Genomic DNA, 17,645 nt, shown 5'->3' on the forward strand with positions numbered 1-17,645 from the left:
TGATGCACAAATTCGAATTCAATAAATAAACCATTCACTAATGGCCCATTTTAGTTCAAATTCATTTTAGAATCGGCGTAATTTGTATCACTATTATGTATTTATTTTAATAAATACATTACATTAATTGCATATATTTATTATTTACAAAAGCAAGTGCAGCTATAGCGAACCCATTATATTCTAAGTCATAATTGTGCAAATAAATCATGACTTAACTCGAAACAGATTTTAACGAAAGAACAAGAAAGTTTAAAACAATAAAAAAATAAATTTTACTCCCATTAGAGAAGACTCCGCAGTTTTTTAATTGATCTATCTGCAGTTCTAATTTCCGATCTGATAGATATAATAATTCAAAAGGGAAGGACAAACTTTTGGCCGCCTGCCCAAGGCAAAAATGAATTTTGGCTCTGGTAACAGAATTTTTATGCTCGTAATAATAGAATACAGATAGTGAATTCATGATGTTTTATGCTCCTGTATCATCATTGTATTTATTATTATGTAAAAACTTTGTTCAACGGGAAATCGCTTACACAGAATGGGGGAATAGTCAAATAGAGCAACATAAAATCATATAATTCATTTCCCAAACATATTGGGTATAAAAACCTCGCATTACGAGTTTCTCAAATATTTATTTGCGTTTGGGCACGCCCGTAGGTAAGCGGTTAAGAGCGACGGGACTTGTTTCAGAGATCCCGGGTTCGATACCCACTTCGAGCAGCCTGTTGTAAGGCAGCAGTGACAACGATTTTCACTTGAAAATATAGATAGCAATATGTTTCCAAGTGAAAATAGCACTCACTCGGCATTGCTGTACCAATAAAAATACTCGCCCTATTACAGAAATTGTAATAACAATTTATAATACAGAGATGTGACAACCGATTGGGTTGACATCTATCAAACAGACTAGTATTAAGTCAAAATCAGCACAACAACTTATAGGAGTATTAGGTTCTGATTGCTGTTAAAAAAAATAAAAAAAATAAAAAAAGAAAAAATATTTGCGTTATAAAGGTGCATTAGCGGTTTTGGATAACCAAAGTATGTAATCAAACATTTACTATCACTAATATTTATTTATTTATTAGTGTATTATAATTATACTTAAGATCAATATTAGAAATTCATCATTTGTGGTACATCTAGTTCTGAAACTAGCACACAAATTTTTCCTATTTTTCCATAAGTGCAATAAAGTCGTCAGGTTTTAGAAAGGATATTTTAAAATTTTGATTTCCAAATGATGTCTTTCATACATAAAGTGATACCCCGCATAACGTACGACTCGCACAATGGACGATGCGCATAACGAACTTTTTTTTCGGTCTCGAACGTTTCACACAACGTGCTAAATCGCTGCCATTTGTAGTCAAAAAACATATGCTGCTCAAATTAATTCAAAGTGTGACCCTTGGAAATTTTTGCTTCGCTGTGAAAATATGCTTGTTGGGAAAAAAATATCGACAGTTTCTTTAAAAATTCAGAATCTAAAAGTGCCGAATGGAAAGGGTTAAATATTATTTTATTATGTGGTCAAAATCGAATTAGACATACTAAATTCGTGGTTCCAAATTGTGGATACTATTTCGCGGTAATTTTGTTCAACCATTACTTGGTTACTACAATATTTTACAATATTCCATCAGTTTTTGTTTAGTACGAAAATGTCTGTATGTTTTAAAAAATCTCAATATTACGTTAAATTTGTTTTCAAGTTGATTTCCGACAAGAAATTTTCCGTTGATGAAAATACAATATACTTTTTGGACTTAGTTTTTTAGTTTTATAACTTCCCGTAGGGTAAGTTATAGTAATCGCAAAAAAATCGAAAATGAAAATTTTTGCATTTCTCGACGTTTCAAAGGTTTCTGAATATTTTGGCATACCTTAGAAAAAATGGATGTATGTGTGTGTGTGTGTGTGTGTGTGTGTGTGCGTGTGTGTATGTATGTGCGGATACAAATTTTCGTCGACGATTTCGGGAACACCGATCAACCGATTTGATTAATTCAAAAAACATTCGATTCGTATGGATAAGGAGACGTGCTGATTAGTTTTTGGCGAAGTCAGGTCTAGCCGTTCCGAAGATACGGGGCAAAAAGTGCCGAAAACGGTAACTCAGTTTTTAAGAGAACGGAGCGTCCGATTTTAATAATTTAAAAAACGTTTTACTTGTATTGACAAGGTGAAATACCGATCAAATTTTCATAAAGGCAGGTCTAGCGGTTTCGGAGATCTAATGAAAAAAGTAAAAGAAAATGCCATTTGGCGGTCAAAAATGATCATTAGACATATGCACATCAAATTATCAGATATTTTATAGAGATTTTAACAATAAGTATAATTTTGGTTTACATTCCTATGGGTTCCGTACCAATGTTTACGCGTTAGACGTCGACGCGGAGCTTACGCGGTTTGATATTTCGTCTTTATGCAGTTAAAGCAGTACGATTGCTTTGAAAAAAAGTTTAGATCTTTCAAAATATGTCAAAATAAAGAAAACATTTTTTTTTCAAAAAAAAAAAATTAAAAAAATTTTTTTTTTCAAAAAAAAGTAATTTTTTGTGTAATTGTTTGTCAAAAATCTTATTTTTTTGAAGTAAATTTTTTTCAAAAATGCTAATCGTTTTTAAAAAAATAATTTTTGGTACGGGAAGTTCCAGCAATTTGCCTTAAGGCACGATGCCTTAATTGCCTTAAGACAGAATTCCACTTACAGCTAGTTCGTTTTGGACTTAGTTCTTAGTTTTTTCGTTGTAACATATATATTTTTTGAAGAGCAGTGGGAACTTAACAAACTTATGAACTATTGTGATGAGTACCCACTTAATCACACCGTTTTTTAGAAGTCAACCCAATGGTTGGCTTATTCCTATTTGATATAATATTATTAGAATTTCTCTAAGAGCCATCTATCTATCAAGACGGAGGGAACTTCAAAAATAGAATCAATACAAAAACATTCGTTTTGGATAATTTAAACATTTTATTTATTTTTTATATCGTTGACAAATTTAACAAAAAAGACTTTATTTTTAAAGTTGCTAGATGAAATTTGAGAAATCATTTATATTAAGAAAAGTGAATAATTTTTAACCTATGAGAGTGTTCTCCAAATGAATGACACTGCTGCACGAGCCAACAACCCGCCCAAGTATTTGTTACTCAAATATTATCAGAATGAAAGTATATTCAAAAACTAAAAATTACATTTTTAAACAACCAAGAATCACAATAACAAAAATGTTCAATAATTTAACTCAGAGTGATAAATATTGAGGCAAAAGTTTACACACTGGATGTCGTCTATAAATGTATTATTATTGGGCTAGAACGCCTCAAAAATATATTTGGGAAACACTGGTTTAGACAAAATAATTTTGACAAAGCAATTCAAGTACATATTTAATTTAGAATATTTATATAATATAGAATATTTTATATTTTTTACTATATTATACCAATCATATTAATTTAATTTGAAATATTTCTCGTGTAAATTTATTTAAAAATAATATTATTAAATAAATAAAATCAAATAATAAAAAAAATGAAAAATCAAATTATACTGATGATTCTTAATTTGATGCAGTAATACCGGAAAAGGACTATATTCACTTGGAAACATATTTCCATCTATATTTACTCGAGAAATCTGATATCGCTACTGCCTAATATTAGGTTGTTCAAGGCAGATATCAAATCTGGAGCCTTTGATTTGAAGTTCAATGCTATAACCATGCTATAACCATTTGCCCAAATCGGAGCCTTTGTTAAATAATGATGTCTTTTGTGATTTTGATAGGTTGCGGTCGAGAGATGAACAACACATTCGACAAAATTTAATTGTTGGTTCACAATCACATTGATATATCAAAAAGTCTATTTATGTTATTTCTAAATGACTAATTCACCTGCAATAAAACACTATAGTTTTGTTATCCAATGATACATTTTAACGCTCATGTTACTGGATGTGACAAATGTATCATGAACAAGTAAGATTTTAATTACAATACAAACACCTGATTCATGTGGCTAAATCAAATCATCATTCAAAAATAATTTGTCGAACAATTAATTTTTATCGTATGCAGCATGTACAATAATAATTTCGGTTTTATATGAAGATTTATCTAAATAATCTATCGGTTCTAGATCTATACTAGATTGCAAATAACCTATAGGTAAAATATTTAAATAAGTGCCGTTAAAATTTACCTATATAGATATTTATAATTAAGTACTAATTTAATAAATAAGGTCGTGATGTTTTAAACGATTTCAAATCAAAAACAAAACCTATTCAGTTTTAATCTTCCGCTATAATTCAATGCTTAGGGTTTGTTCATGGTAGAAGATTCATAGACAAGAAAGTTTCATTAAAGATAATTGATATTAATAATGCTGCAATTTCTAAAACTCATTCGAATATGGGTGTAGTCGAGGTAAAATTACTCTTCAGTCTACACAGTTCCATTTGATTCTTTAATGAATAGGTGAATTTTAAGTAATTCAGAGAAGAAGTAACTCATACGATATGAAATTAAACATCCAAATCCAGCAATGCAATAAATAAAAAAATGACCCAACCAGAAAAAGGCTCAAAAAAAGGCCAGGAGACCTACTAACTTAATTTAAGCACTGTTTCTTTTACTAATATAGATAATTATCTACAGGAGAATCTCCTCAGTGGAGGAGGAGACCTCTAAATGACATTTTAATATATTACGTAGGCTCATAGAAATTTGTCTTTCTCATTATCTATAATGAATAAATATAAAAAAATGTAATTTTAGAAGCAGATATAAATTCGTAAACATATATCATACTTGTATATCATATATTATATATATATTAATCGGCTTGACCAATTTTTAGGAAATTTTATATTTCTGTTCAGTAAGGCTCAGAATCGGAATGAGAACATCTATTTCTCATATCCTTAAATAGCAAGAGTTAGCCGCCATTACGATTTTTTTTATTGAATCATTTTTTATTTATTTATTTTTAATTAGTAATGCAACAACAGATACAGCCCTAAATTTTCTCCCTTTTTCCACAAACACCTATTTTATAAAAGTCGAATTTTAGTAATCGAATAATTTTTCATCCCCGGTGCTGTCAGTGAATTTTTTGCAATCAATTTTAATTCAGTTTTTTTGAGTTTATGGGAAAGCTTAAATTTTACTTCAAAAAACAATTTATTTATATCAATTTAGGCCAATTTTCTCTATTTTAATTATATAAAATAGTTATAGGTATGCATTCATAGATCAAAATCGCAAGCTAATGTATTTTACTTATTCATTTCTGATATTCCTTAAATTGTTTTTTTCATAATAAATTTTTAAAATTTTTCCAAGATCTGTCTTTACCATCTTATTCATTGTGTTGATGAAACGATTGCTTTTAGAAAAAAAATAATTTTTTTTTAATTTCCAAAAAAAATTAATTTCCGAAAATAAATCGAATTTTAATTTTTTAATGGTTAAAGTTCTAAAGCTCATTAATATATAATACTTCAAATAAATATTTTTAACTTTACAAAACAGTTTATATAATTCTTATAAATATTCGACAATGTCCTTAATTTTAAATTCGATTAAGTTTTGTATATTTAGTTTTCTGTAAACATATTTAAAACCCATCTATTTGAAAACATTTAATATTCCTCGAATATTAAATATTAATATTACGGTACGGAAAGTTCCAGCAATTTGCCTTAAGGCACGATGCCATACAGCACTAGTTCTAGTGATATTGATGAATCTTGGTACATATAATGATTGTTCTTATCGACTTTCATGAAATGGTTTTTAAATTCTTGAAATCGGTGCAAACGTTTATGAGAAAACGTCGACAAAATTTAAATTTATAAGTTAGTTATTATTAAAATTCACTATTCATAAATTATTATTTTACTACTATTATTAATTTTAATGAACATGATATCAATTAATAGAATTACAATGTGTATGTAGCTTTGAAACAAGTCGACCTTGATATTCAAATCTTGTATAAATTAATCAATCTCAATTGCCTTGAATATTACAGAAAAATATAGATTAGCTCGAAAAATTGGATGAGAGATCTTCAGTTCATGTCAACAATATTTATATAAATATTGATATAGTGAAATACCACATATTCACTTTTTTGTCTATTTTTAGACGTCATATTAAATATTTTTTTTTATCCCTATATATTAACTTTATATTTTAATTCGAAATTTTTGACGTACATATAAAACACATGAATTTTTATGAAATTTGATTATAAATTTCATAAATTTAATGATATATTTGTGTCGTACACATCTAATCTAGTCGTAAGCATGATATCGTATTTTCCTACTTAAGTCAGAAAGGGTATTTAAGTGAAAATTTTTAATCCCGATGAGGACTTTACTTTAAATATTATTTTATTATGTTTACTTATACATTATATAGTACACCACATTAAAATTAGACTTTGATTGCGCAATGTGGCACTACTGCGTACTCATCATGTGGATTTATAAATAAATGCTAATATTCTATAATGCAAGGCATTTATTCAAAGATTCTTCAATGCATCTATGACATTGAATTACATTCATGAAGTTGAATTCTCGGCCAGCTCTATATCAAGCAGTAAGATACCATTTTTTCATTTAAAGTTATAGATCAGAAATATAATATCTATCAAAAAATCTATCCTTTCATTATTAAACATAACACTGGTACTTCATATTGAATTATTTTAATTTAATTTTTTATTATTTGAACTATCCAAGTTGTTTCGTTAACTTCGCCTATTTGATATCGTAAGGGCCGATTTGTATGTATTCATCTTTACTTTTTTATCGTGTATCAGATTGTTGTTTTAAAGTTAAATTTTTAACGTATGTTGAAAATATTGTCCAAAGGTTAGCAAAAGATGCAAAGAAATTACACCTAAGTCTGTTTTTACACGGTCTTTTTGTACACGGTTTTGATATAACACGGTTTGAAAATTGAATATTTTTAATTTTTTTACACGAATTTATTCCATTTAGCACGATTTGAAATTTTATGTACCTAAATTTTTTTGTCAAATTAAATTTTTGCGAAGTATGTAGATATCACAAAAAGTATTTATGAAAGAAAAAAGTCTGAAACCATCGATAGTATCGATAGTTTGCGAACGCTAGCTTAAAGATTTAAGTGAATTCCCCTTTAGCGCGTACAAACAATTTTTACTGGTCAAAGCAAATGTGAATAGCACTAATTTAATTCTTGTTCTTAAAAATTCTTGTTTTTCACCAATTTTAATAGGTTTTAGAGATTAGGAACAAATCACCCATTTTTGTATAAGATCAATGTCTTTTTTTACACGTTTTTTTTACACGGATTCTTCTGGAACCAATCTCCGTGTAAAAACAGACTTAGGTGTATTTATTTCTTGAATGATATTGAGAAAATTGTATTATAAATTTCATATCCGAATCCCGTGTTGGCGCCCCCTAAGGCGTGCGCCCGCATTTTTCGCATGCATCGCATTCAAGGTAGGACCGGCCCTGTATATATAGACTACACATAAAAAGAAGAGTGGTTGACCGCTGGGTTGCCCCTTTGAGTAGAATAGTTGTTCTGATTGTTCATGTACTCCTCAACTCCTCTAGCCTAAACTTTATGATAATCAGTTGAATTTTCATAAACTGTATAGTTTTCGCTCATCAACATATTTTTATAGTTTAACAACTACCATAGTCACGAAGAATTCACTGTTATGCTAAAATAATGTTACTTGTACTATATGAAGAATTAGAACTGTATACATATTCTATGACATGTTGTGATGTAATTCCTTAACCTAGTGTAGTAAGTAGTAAAAGTAACCCAGTAGTCGATAATTCTCTTTGTATTGGATTGTTTTTATTAGATACACCAAAAGGATATTTTCACTTGAATTCATACTTTAGATCAATAATTTCAAGTGAAAACTGATCAATACTGGTGTCAAAACTAATACCAAAACTATTGGAGAAAAATTAAATACCACCATAATGGATCGTCATCGAGGCACATGAGGACGCTGGTGATTTTTCGATTGGAGGAAAAAAAAATCACCATCATAAAGTACGCAGATGATGTCGTGGTGATATCGAAAACCAAAACCGAGCTACAAATATGATGAGCCGAATCGTTGAAGTGGGTAGAAGGTACGGAATGGAAGTCAATATCGACAAGTCGACAGTGATGAGGATATCGAAACGAGATGATCTCCTGAGGATAACGGCAGGAAATCGAGAATTGGAAGATGTGGATCACCTCAAGTACTTGGGAAACATCCTGACCAGAGACGGATACTGCCCGAGAAAGATCAGGGCAAGGCGGCATTCACAAAGATGAGAACTCTATTGATGAGTAAAATGAGTCTCGATTTACAGAAGAGACTAATTTTTTTTATTTACCATTTAAATTACAAGCTGTCTTAGTGAAGACATTTAATAATTGGTATGTTATAATATATGGCTTATTTAGAAAGATTACCCAATGGTAACTCTTTCTAGTGTGGATATATGCTGTTACTATTTGCTGATTACTATATAACTAATGCTATATAAACTCATATCTATAACTATCCTAGTCTAAATAAAAAAATAATAAAGGAAAGTAATGAAAAACAATGAAGATATGCAATCAATGTGTCAATTCTGATAACTCCGTCCTCTTCAGCCTTTTTTGATGCGTGACATTATATAGACTTGCTCCGAGCTCGTTGGGGTGTCCATCGATTTTATTTTTGTAGCTTTGGGCAAACTTTTTGATTTCTTCTTTAACTGTGGGAGTACGTGCGTCTTGGTGGATTAGCCAGGTGGGCAACATATCTTGGGGCACAAATGGCTTGTCGTAATACTTTGTTTTGGAAGCGCTGGATTATTTGTATGTTGCTATTCTTTGCTGAACCCCATATTTGAAGACCGTACGTCCACACTGGTTTCAGAATAACTTTGTACAGAATAATTTTGTTGTATGCAGATAGCTTCGAACGGCTGCTTAGAAGCCAGTGGGAAGCCAGTTGCGGAAGAGACTAATAGTGTTATGTCTGTAGCAAAGCTCAGTATGGATCAGAGACATGGACTCTAAGAAAGGCCAACAAAACCTATCTGGAGAGTTTTAAGATGTGGTGCTGGAGGCGAATGGAGAAGATAAAGTGGACAGACAAGATAAGAAATAAGACTTTACTGAGCACGATTCTGAAAAGGAAACTGGATCTGACCCATTATGCAAAACGAGTGCTTCCTGCACGACGTATTCTAAGGCAAAATAGGACTGAAAGGAATGGTCAGAAGAAAAATGCAGATGGTTGATGACTTGCGGGAGAAGAGAAAATACAGGACTGAAAGCCAAATCATAGGGCCAGGAAACATGGAAGCAAAAGTTTGAAAAGGAAAATGGATAAAAGTGTTTTTATGCACTAATGGTGATAAATTGGTTTAAACAGAATTAAAACAAAGGCTTTGTAGTATTTTCATACAATGGATCTGCCTTCGGACAGTCTACCATTTATTAATATTATTATGACGTCGGTCGCTTGGCAGCCACTGCTATAAAAATCAACACGTTAACTCACTTTATTACCATTAGTGGCATTAATTGAACTAGTTGATATGCATTGTGCATGATTTCTAAACAGCTTTACAAGCAATTTTGATTAAAATAGTCACCAAGTATGACTCTAAACATTCAATGAATTAAGGCAGTCATAGATGCGATGTTTTGATATCTATTTCAATGATTCCATAATTATATTAGTTAAACTTGTTGACGGCCATTTAGTACATAAGTTATTGGTGTGTACGGTATTGTTCATTATGATAAATTTACAGGCCGAGTGGTTCGAGTAAAAGATTTCGATCAGAGGTCCCAGGTTTCGGACAGCCTGTTGTCAAGTAGCAGTGACATAGGTTTTTGGAATGACTTGGAAATATAAATAAAAATATGTTACCAAGTAAAAATAGCCCTCTCTTAACGTTTCTGTACCAGTAAAAAATTCACCAGTATTACAGAAATCGTAATAATAAATTCATCACAAAGAGATAGGACAACCTTTTGGGTTGCCATCCTTAAAAAAACAAGTTATTTAAAAAGTCAAGTTTTTCACATGAGAGATGGGACAACCGTTTGGGTTACCATCCTCAAAAACCAAGTTGTTTAAACGTTCGTAAAAGAAGCATCATTACGTTCTTATTGGTGTTAAAAATACATATAAAATTCATTGATTAATTGAAGGCTGATAAAGATATTTAAACTGAAAACAACACGGAACCAAAGTTAGTCATTTTTTTAAAACAATATTCTCCCTAAAAGTATTATTTCTTCAATAAGGATCTTACTAATACCGTAATGTTTCGATTGAAACTTTTGATCAGAAATTGGAGCGACAAGATATAAATGTTACAATTATTATAATATATTATTTATTTATTAAATATGATGATCAAGTGTTTTTATCGATCACGTAATATGTTTATTAATGACATAGAATGCTGATGAATATTTAATCAGATATATATGACACACAGTCAATCAATTACAGATTTAAACAATATTATTGTAGATTAAGAAAATATATAGGCTATAGTTTTGATAATAATTAAAAATTAGTCCAAAGAAACGCATTGCCAAGTAATCAAAGCCGTTTGTTTTAATAGTATTTCCATAGATAACAATTTAAATATATATGGTATAGAATTAGAAAAAAATAATGTGCAAGTTTGGTATTTAATAAAGTTTTTGCAATATTTAATTTCATACCAGCGCAAAAATTCTAGTACAATATTTCTACCCTAAATTGAATGAAGAGCCGATATTCACTTTTTCAAATAAAATTTAAATTTTTACACGAATTGTTGAAACGTTTTCTGATAGTTTTTTACTGAATCTTATGAAAATGTCGAATATTTTTATTTATTCTGTATGTAATACATCAATCAATAAGTCCATAGGATTTTTTGTATTTGGATATTGAAATTTTTAATAATTCGTAGTAAGTTGAAATGCGGACTTTAGTATATTTTAATATTAATATGTTATATTGCAGATACATTTCATCTACGAATTATTAAAAATTTTAATATCAAAATATAAATAATCCTAAAAACTTCTTGAGTAATGTTATAGTATTAAATGCATTTTTTCATTTATTAGGCAATTTATTGAACATTATAACAAATACTAATTTTTGGTTCCATAATGATCTGTTTTAGCTCAAAGCATTTTCAATACAAATAGCTCAATAATAAATTATCAAAATATTAATGTAATAAAAAAATTAAATTAAATTAAAGAGAGTAAATGATTAAGTAATACTTTTTTAAGGATTTTTTTGGCTGTTATATGTTTTCTATGTTTTAAAATATATCTTTATTTTTCACAAATAAGTTCCACAAGTCATGCTTTTCTGGAAATTCATATTTTCATTTGGCTTTCAGTAAATTGCAATTCAATTTTATAATTTCAATAATTTTTGTTGACTATAATTTTAATACACGTTTCTTCGAACTATATTCTGTAAATTATTCAACAAATCGGTTATGTGGCATTCAAAGTCTATGGTCCAAACTGATATAATGGTTCCACTATTAAAAGTTTAGATGTATTTTTAAATATTTTCGATGTTAGTTTTGCAAATAAAAAATTAACAATTTAATCACTAATTATTCATTAAATTAATTAACTATAAATCATTATTCATTAAATTATAATGAAGCTAAATAGTAATTCACTCTTAAAGTACGAGTTAGCAGTAACATTTTGATTAAAGTATTTTAAAGTCATTCTGCTATATTATTGTTGACTTTGTAATTAAAATATTTATTACATATTATACTTCAAATAATATGTCGGGTACTGGATATACTATTGAAGATTTTATGAAAGTACAAGAAAATTGGATTTTACAAGAACCCTGCTGTATAATAGAAATTTTGCATTACATTCTCAAAAATATGTCGAAATTGTGAAATCGAAAATGTATTGCGTTTAATTCAAGTGAATTCTTTCTGCGTCTGTGGTATTTACAAAATGTATTGAAGTTCTTAGTATCACATAACAAGATCAGAGGTCTTCGATAATTACAAACACTTCGAATTAATGCCATATTTGCGTTTTATATTGACCATTCACTGATTAGATGTAACAGTAAGATATGTAAACCAAGTAAAAGTTACTCTATTTAGTTTAGATATTTTGTTTCAAAGGCACTGCAATTACAATACAAATTTTTCATGTACAATTTTGACATATATGAATGCTACTCAAAATTGTTATTTATATAGATATTCCTTTAAATGAAATTCTTTTAAGGTAATGGGCGCTTTTTACTAATATTTTCCTTAGGCATTGCATTGCAATTGTATAGCATCTACAAAATACAGTTCCTATAATATAAAGCCATATGTATATTTAAATTTTCATTCCTATTTTCGTAAATTTTATTTTTTGTCCATAAAAGTATTATAATAAATATTATATTTTATGAATTCAAAGCAGAAGGGAAAAAAGTGAAGAATGTGCAATCTAAACATATTGTAATAATAGACTTTCATTGATTGGTGTATTAATTGACAAATATTTATTTGCCAAAAGATATTTTTAAAATATATTTTTGCATTGACCTTCGAATAGTCGCAAAATGTTTATAGTGTCATCAAAATCTGATTTTTTATCAATTTTTATAGTGTCGTTAAAATTTTATAATTTGACATTGAATTCCGTATTAAGCTTCATTTTAATGAATATCAAATTATGATTATTAATGAATTGGTCATTGAATTGTTGTTAAAATATAATAATTTTACTATGTCTAATATAAAAATAACGGTAATTATTTTATTATTGAAACAAATATTTTAAATAAATATTTCTCTGAACATATAAATTTTAATATATTTTTTATAATATTCTCTTGGGTCGCCTCAAATTTTTGACATTCCAAAGTAGTTTGCTTTCGCCAGAAAATTCGACTTGCTCATTTTATGTTTTCTCGACTTTTTAAGTCATTCTGAATTGTTTGACACCAACATTGGAAAAAGTATACCTGTGTATGTATGTGAGCTAAAATTTAATTTATAAATTTTAATTTTGTCGACGTTTTCTCAGAAACGCTTGCATCGATTTCAAGAATTTAAAAAGCATTTAATGAAACTCGATAAGAACAATCATCATACCAAATTGCTGGAACTTCCCGCACCGTAATGAAATATTCGATGAATATTAAATGTTTTCAAATAGATTATTATAAATACTGTAACTTATATTATATATCTTTACAGAAAAGTAAATAAATAATATTTAATCAAATTTGAAAAAATGAATGACATTGCCTAATATTTATAAGAATTATATAAACTAAATGGCAAAGTTAAAATTATTTGTTTGAAGTATATTAGTGAGCTTTAGAAAATTGATTTTTTCCCCAAAAGTAATAGTTTCGGATGTTTAGTTCTCTCAAAAACTGCAATTTTTTGTACTTTTAGCTCCATATCTATGAAACATCCGGATCTGCCTTTGCCAGAAACTAATCATCACTTCTCACCATCATTAAAAATTGAATATTTTTTAGATTATTTGAAATCGGATGCTCCGTATTCTCAAAAACTTGATTTTTATTTTCTGCACTCTTTGTGTGATATCTCCGAAATGGCTGGACCTGCCTTTTCCAAAAACTAATCAGCACATCTCCCTATCGATAGAAATCTAATGTTTTTTGAACCATTCTAATCGGTTTATCCGTGCGCCCGAAAACGTGGACGAAAAATTTTATCTATACCTAACATACACACACACGTCCATTTTTTCTGAGGTATGCCAAAATGTTCAGAAACCTTCTAAACGTGATGAAATGCAAAAATTTTCAATTTTGATTTTAGGACGATTACAATAATTTACCCTATAGGAAGTTACAAAATCTACAATTAATATTAAAGAAACGAAATTTTTGTTAAAAGATGAAGAAAAATTTTGCAATTTTCAGCTGATTAATTTTGCGAGACAATCAGTCAAGCCGTTTCTTCAGAATTAGCAGAAACGTGCCACATATTTCTTTATCTTTTCGCAAAAATCCTGAATTGATTTTGAAAATCTTAAAACTATTTGAAAGGTATCAGTTGGGAGCCATGCTGTTTAGATTTTGGTAAAGATCGGCCGGGCCGTTTCTTCGTAATTAATTATGGATTTGGTTTTGGTGATTTCTATGAAACTTTGTATGATGATAGAGTTCATGGTCTTAATAAACATCCTAGTATGTTGTAGGTTTGTATGAAAAATAGTTTAAATAAAAAAAACATCAATAATGGGCAGTGTCAGTAACAAAATTTTTGTTGCAACAATTATAAACGGAGGTAAATCTTAACTGTTGTTAAGTCCATTATTAACATATTTTGGGAAGTTATTGCAACTTATTTTAAGGCAAGACGTCTTTTACATCTGGTTAAATTATAAAGCGACACTATATGTAGAATTAAATTATTAAAGTCTTATTCCTTACTAAAGAATATTCTCCCGTATATAGTAACCGTAGGGAGCCCATAAGAGTAATCAAATTAAGGATACTAAAGAAGTCATTTTAATTCCATGCTTTACTTAATCATTTTTCATGTGTAAAATTATATAATAATGAATGTATATAATCTTGCTTCGATCTTGAAAATAGTTTTAGTTTACCGCCGTCTCAATCGATAAAGAACTGCGTCATACGGCGTGCTTGTTAGAATTAAGAACTCCGGTTTCGCTCAGCCAAAGATGAAACTTTTAACCATACGATTTTTTTTGTTAATAACCAACATTAGTTCATAAATCTGCTAGTAACTTCAAAAAGTATTTGTTAAAATCATATTCTAATTTTTACCTCTTGATTTTATATTCCTGTGATATTTTGTGCACTACACCGTTTCCACTAATTATATCACCAGAAATGTCCAATTACACTGCAAAATGAAACATTGTCCATATAAATAAGAGAAATTATAAAAAGACGTCGCTGCCAAACCAGCGAACAACGAACGATTGACTGAACACATTACAAAGTGGGGATACAGAAATGGCAACGAGTTCTCTATGAAACACACAGTGCCGATTTATTTTTAATTATGAAATGTTGTTTCACCAGAATGTCTGTATTACTCGAAATCGTTCTTTCTCTACTTGTAAACATAAAGACCAAAATAGTATATTTTGCATTATGAATGAATTTTTCATTATGAAAAAAGTATTTAACTAGTTGTGCATGGCATTGTGCCTTAAGGCAAATTGCTCAACTTCCCGTACCAAAACCGAAATATCAAAGCGCGTAAGCGCCGCGTCGCCGTCTAACGGACAAACGACGTTACGGAACCCATAGAAATGTAAACAAAATTGATACACATTATTGATATCAAAATTTGTATCAATGAATTTAATTGACACACACGCGCACACACACACACATACACACATACATCCATTTTTTCTAAGGTATGCCAAAATATTCACAAACTTTTGAAACGTAAAGATATATAAAAATTTTCATTTTAGATTTTTTTGCGATTACTGTAACTTACCCTACGAGAAGTTAATAATCATTTGCCTGGATTAATAGAGTTAATAATAACTTCCCGTAGGGTAAGTTCTACTAATCACAAAAAAATCGAAAATGAATTTTTTTGCATTCTCTATGTTTAAACACCTCCTGAACATTTTGGCATACTTTAGAAATAATCGATGTGTGTGTGGGTAGTATGTGTGGATACATTTTTCATCCACGATTTCGAGAGCAGGGATCAACCGATTTGAATGATTCCAAAAACATTCGATTTTTATTTATGGGAAGACGTGCTGATAAGTTTTTGGCAAAGATGGGTTCAGCCATTTCAAAGATACGGAGCAAAGAGTGCAAAAAATTGCAGTATTTTAGAGAATGATCGAAACATTTTACTTACATTGTCGGAATTGAAGAAATAATTCCGTTTTTGAGAAGGCATGTGTTTGGCAAGGAAAAAAGTAACAAAAATGACATTCTTCGATCTGCAATGATCTTTAAAAATCATTGATTCATATACATGTAGAAATATTGTTACAAAGATGTAAGGTAGACAGGTGACCCGGTAGACAAGTGGACAAGAAAAAAGATACAGGTAAACGGGTGCACATATAGACAGGGACAAATGTACCAGATAAGTTGCCAAATTAGACATCTAGGCACTGACACAAGTAGTTACTTAAACAAGTAAACAAGTAAACTGTCAGACAGGTAGATCATATACAAATCAAATATTTATAGATTATCATGACATCTTACATGCGAAGTTCATGCAACTTGTCTTAGAACAAAATGCTACGTATTCTCGTTTTATTTTAGATTTATTGATCAAAGCTTTTGGAATATATAGTGCAAAATGGGGTTTGGTACTAATTAACGTCGTTTATGTATTATAAACAACAACCAGAACTTAAATCTTATAAAATTGTTATTTATTTATTTATTTATTTATTTATTTATTTAAATATATAGCCCACAGATTTCTCCAAGAGGACTCAAAAATACAATTATTTGACATAATGAATAACAATTAAAATATACACAAAATTACAATATATAGTTAGTAACATAAAATGCTATGATAAAATTTCATATAATGCAGAATGTAACAATAATATTTATAAACAGAAAATAATGAGATATTTGAAAGAAAATAAAAAGATTAACTTGTGCAGATGGAGATTATTTGATTAGGTGATGTGTTGTGAATGTCTATTTCATTATTAATTAAGTTAAAGTTAGAGGACATTAGTAAAATTGGCGAATTTAAGAGAGAATTAGATTTAGGGGTGGGATAATTGAAAAATAATTGTGAACGCGAAGATAGCCTTGGAACATTAAAGGATAGTTGATTGAGAATAGGAGGACAGTCTATAGAATTATTACAAAGCTTAAATAAGAACATAATTGTACAGATAAATCGACGTGAGGCAAGGGAAGGAATACCAAATTCTTTTAGTAAAGTGTTGTGGTCAAAGCCACGTTCAGGGTAAATTTTATATATTTTATAATAAAGGTATTTCAGAAATTTTCGCTGAACCTTCTCTATCGCATCAGAGTTGTTGATATGATGAGGATACCAATAATCGAACCGTATTCTAATTTTGAACGTACAATAGAATAGTACATGCAAAGAAGTGCATTGGTAGACTTAAATTGTTTACAATTTCTTAGTATCAAACCTAAAGATTGATGTGCTCTATTACAAATATCAGTAACATGATCTGTGAAAAACAAACCAGAATCAAATAGAACACCTAAATCGGAAATTTTATTACATCTATCAATGCTGGTGTTAGAAATTTTATAATCAAAAAGTATTGGAACGCGCTTATGTGTAAAACTAAGAATCTTGCACTTTGATATATTTAGATGTAATTTGTTATAGATACACCAAGATTGGAAAAGGTCAAGTTGAGACTGTAATAATAAGCAGTCATCAATAGAATTTATTTTGAGATATAGTTTCAGATCATCTGCAAATAATAAATGTGGACAGTTAATAGTATCAGAAATGTCATTAATAAAAATAATAAATAATAGTGGACCAAGAATGGATCCCTGAGGAACTCCTGAACTAATATTTT

At 29.3% G+C, this 17,645-nt stretch overlaps 1 protein-coding gene across 1 annotated transcript in view; it reads right to left on the minus strand.

Moving 5' to 3' along the window:
* The window catches only part of LOC113377643 (keratin, type I cytoskeletal 9-like), a 28,143-nt gene extending 13,120 nt beyond the window's left edge, over positions 1 to 15,023 (minus strand). The window contains exon 1 of the mRNA XM_026618025.1: positions 14,890 to 15,023. The gene's annotated coding sequence lies outside the window, so the exon portion shown is untranslated. The remainder of the gene's footprint in view (positions 1 to 14,889) is intronic.
* Positions 15,024 to 17,645: the final 2,622 nt, after the last annotated feature.

Source organism: Ctenocephalides felis, unplaced genomic scaffold (assembly GCF_003426905.1).
Source record: "Ctenocephalides felis isolate EL2017-DRISC unplaced genomic scaffold, ASM342690v1 CF-g0.4_SCAFFOLD_01886, whole genome shotgun sequence".
NCBI classification, from domain to species: Eukaryota; Metazoa; Arthropoda; class Insecta; order Siphonaptera; family Pulicidae; genus Ctenocephalides; species Ctenocephalides felis.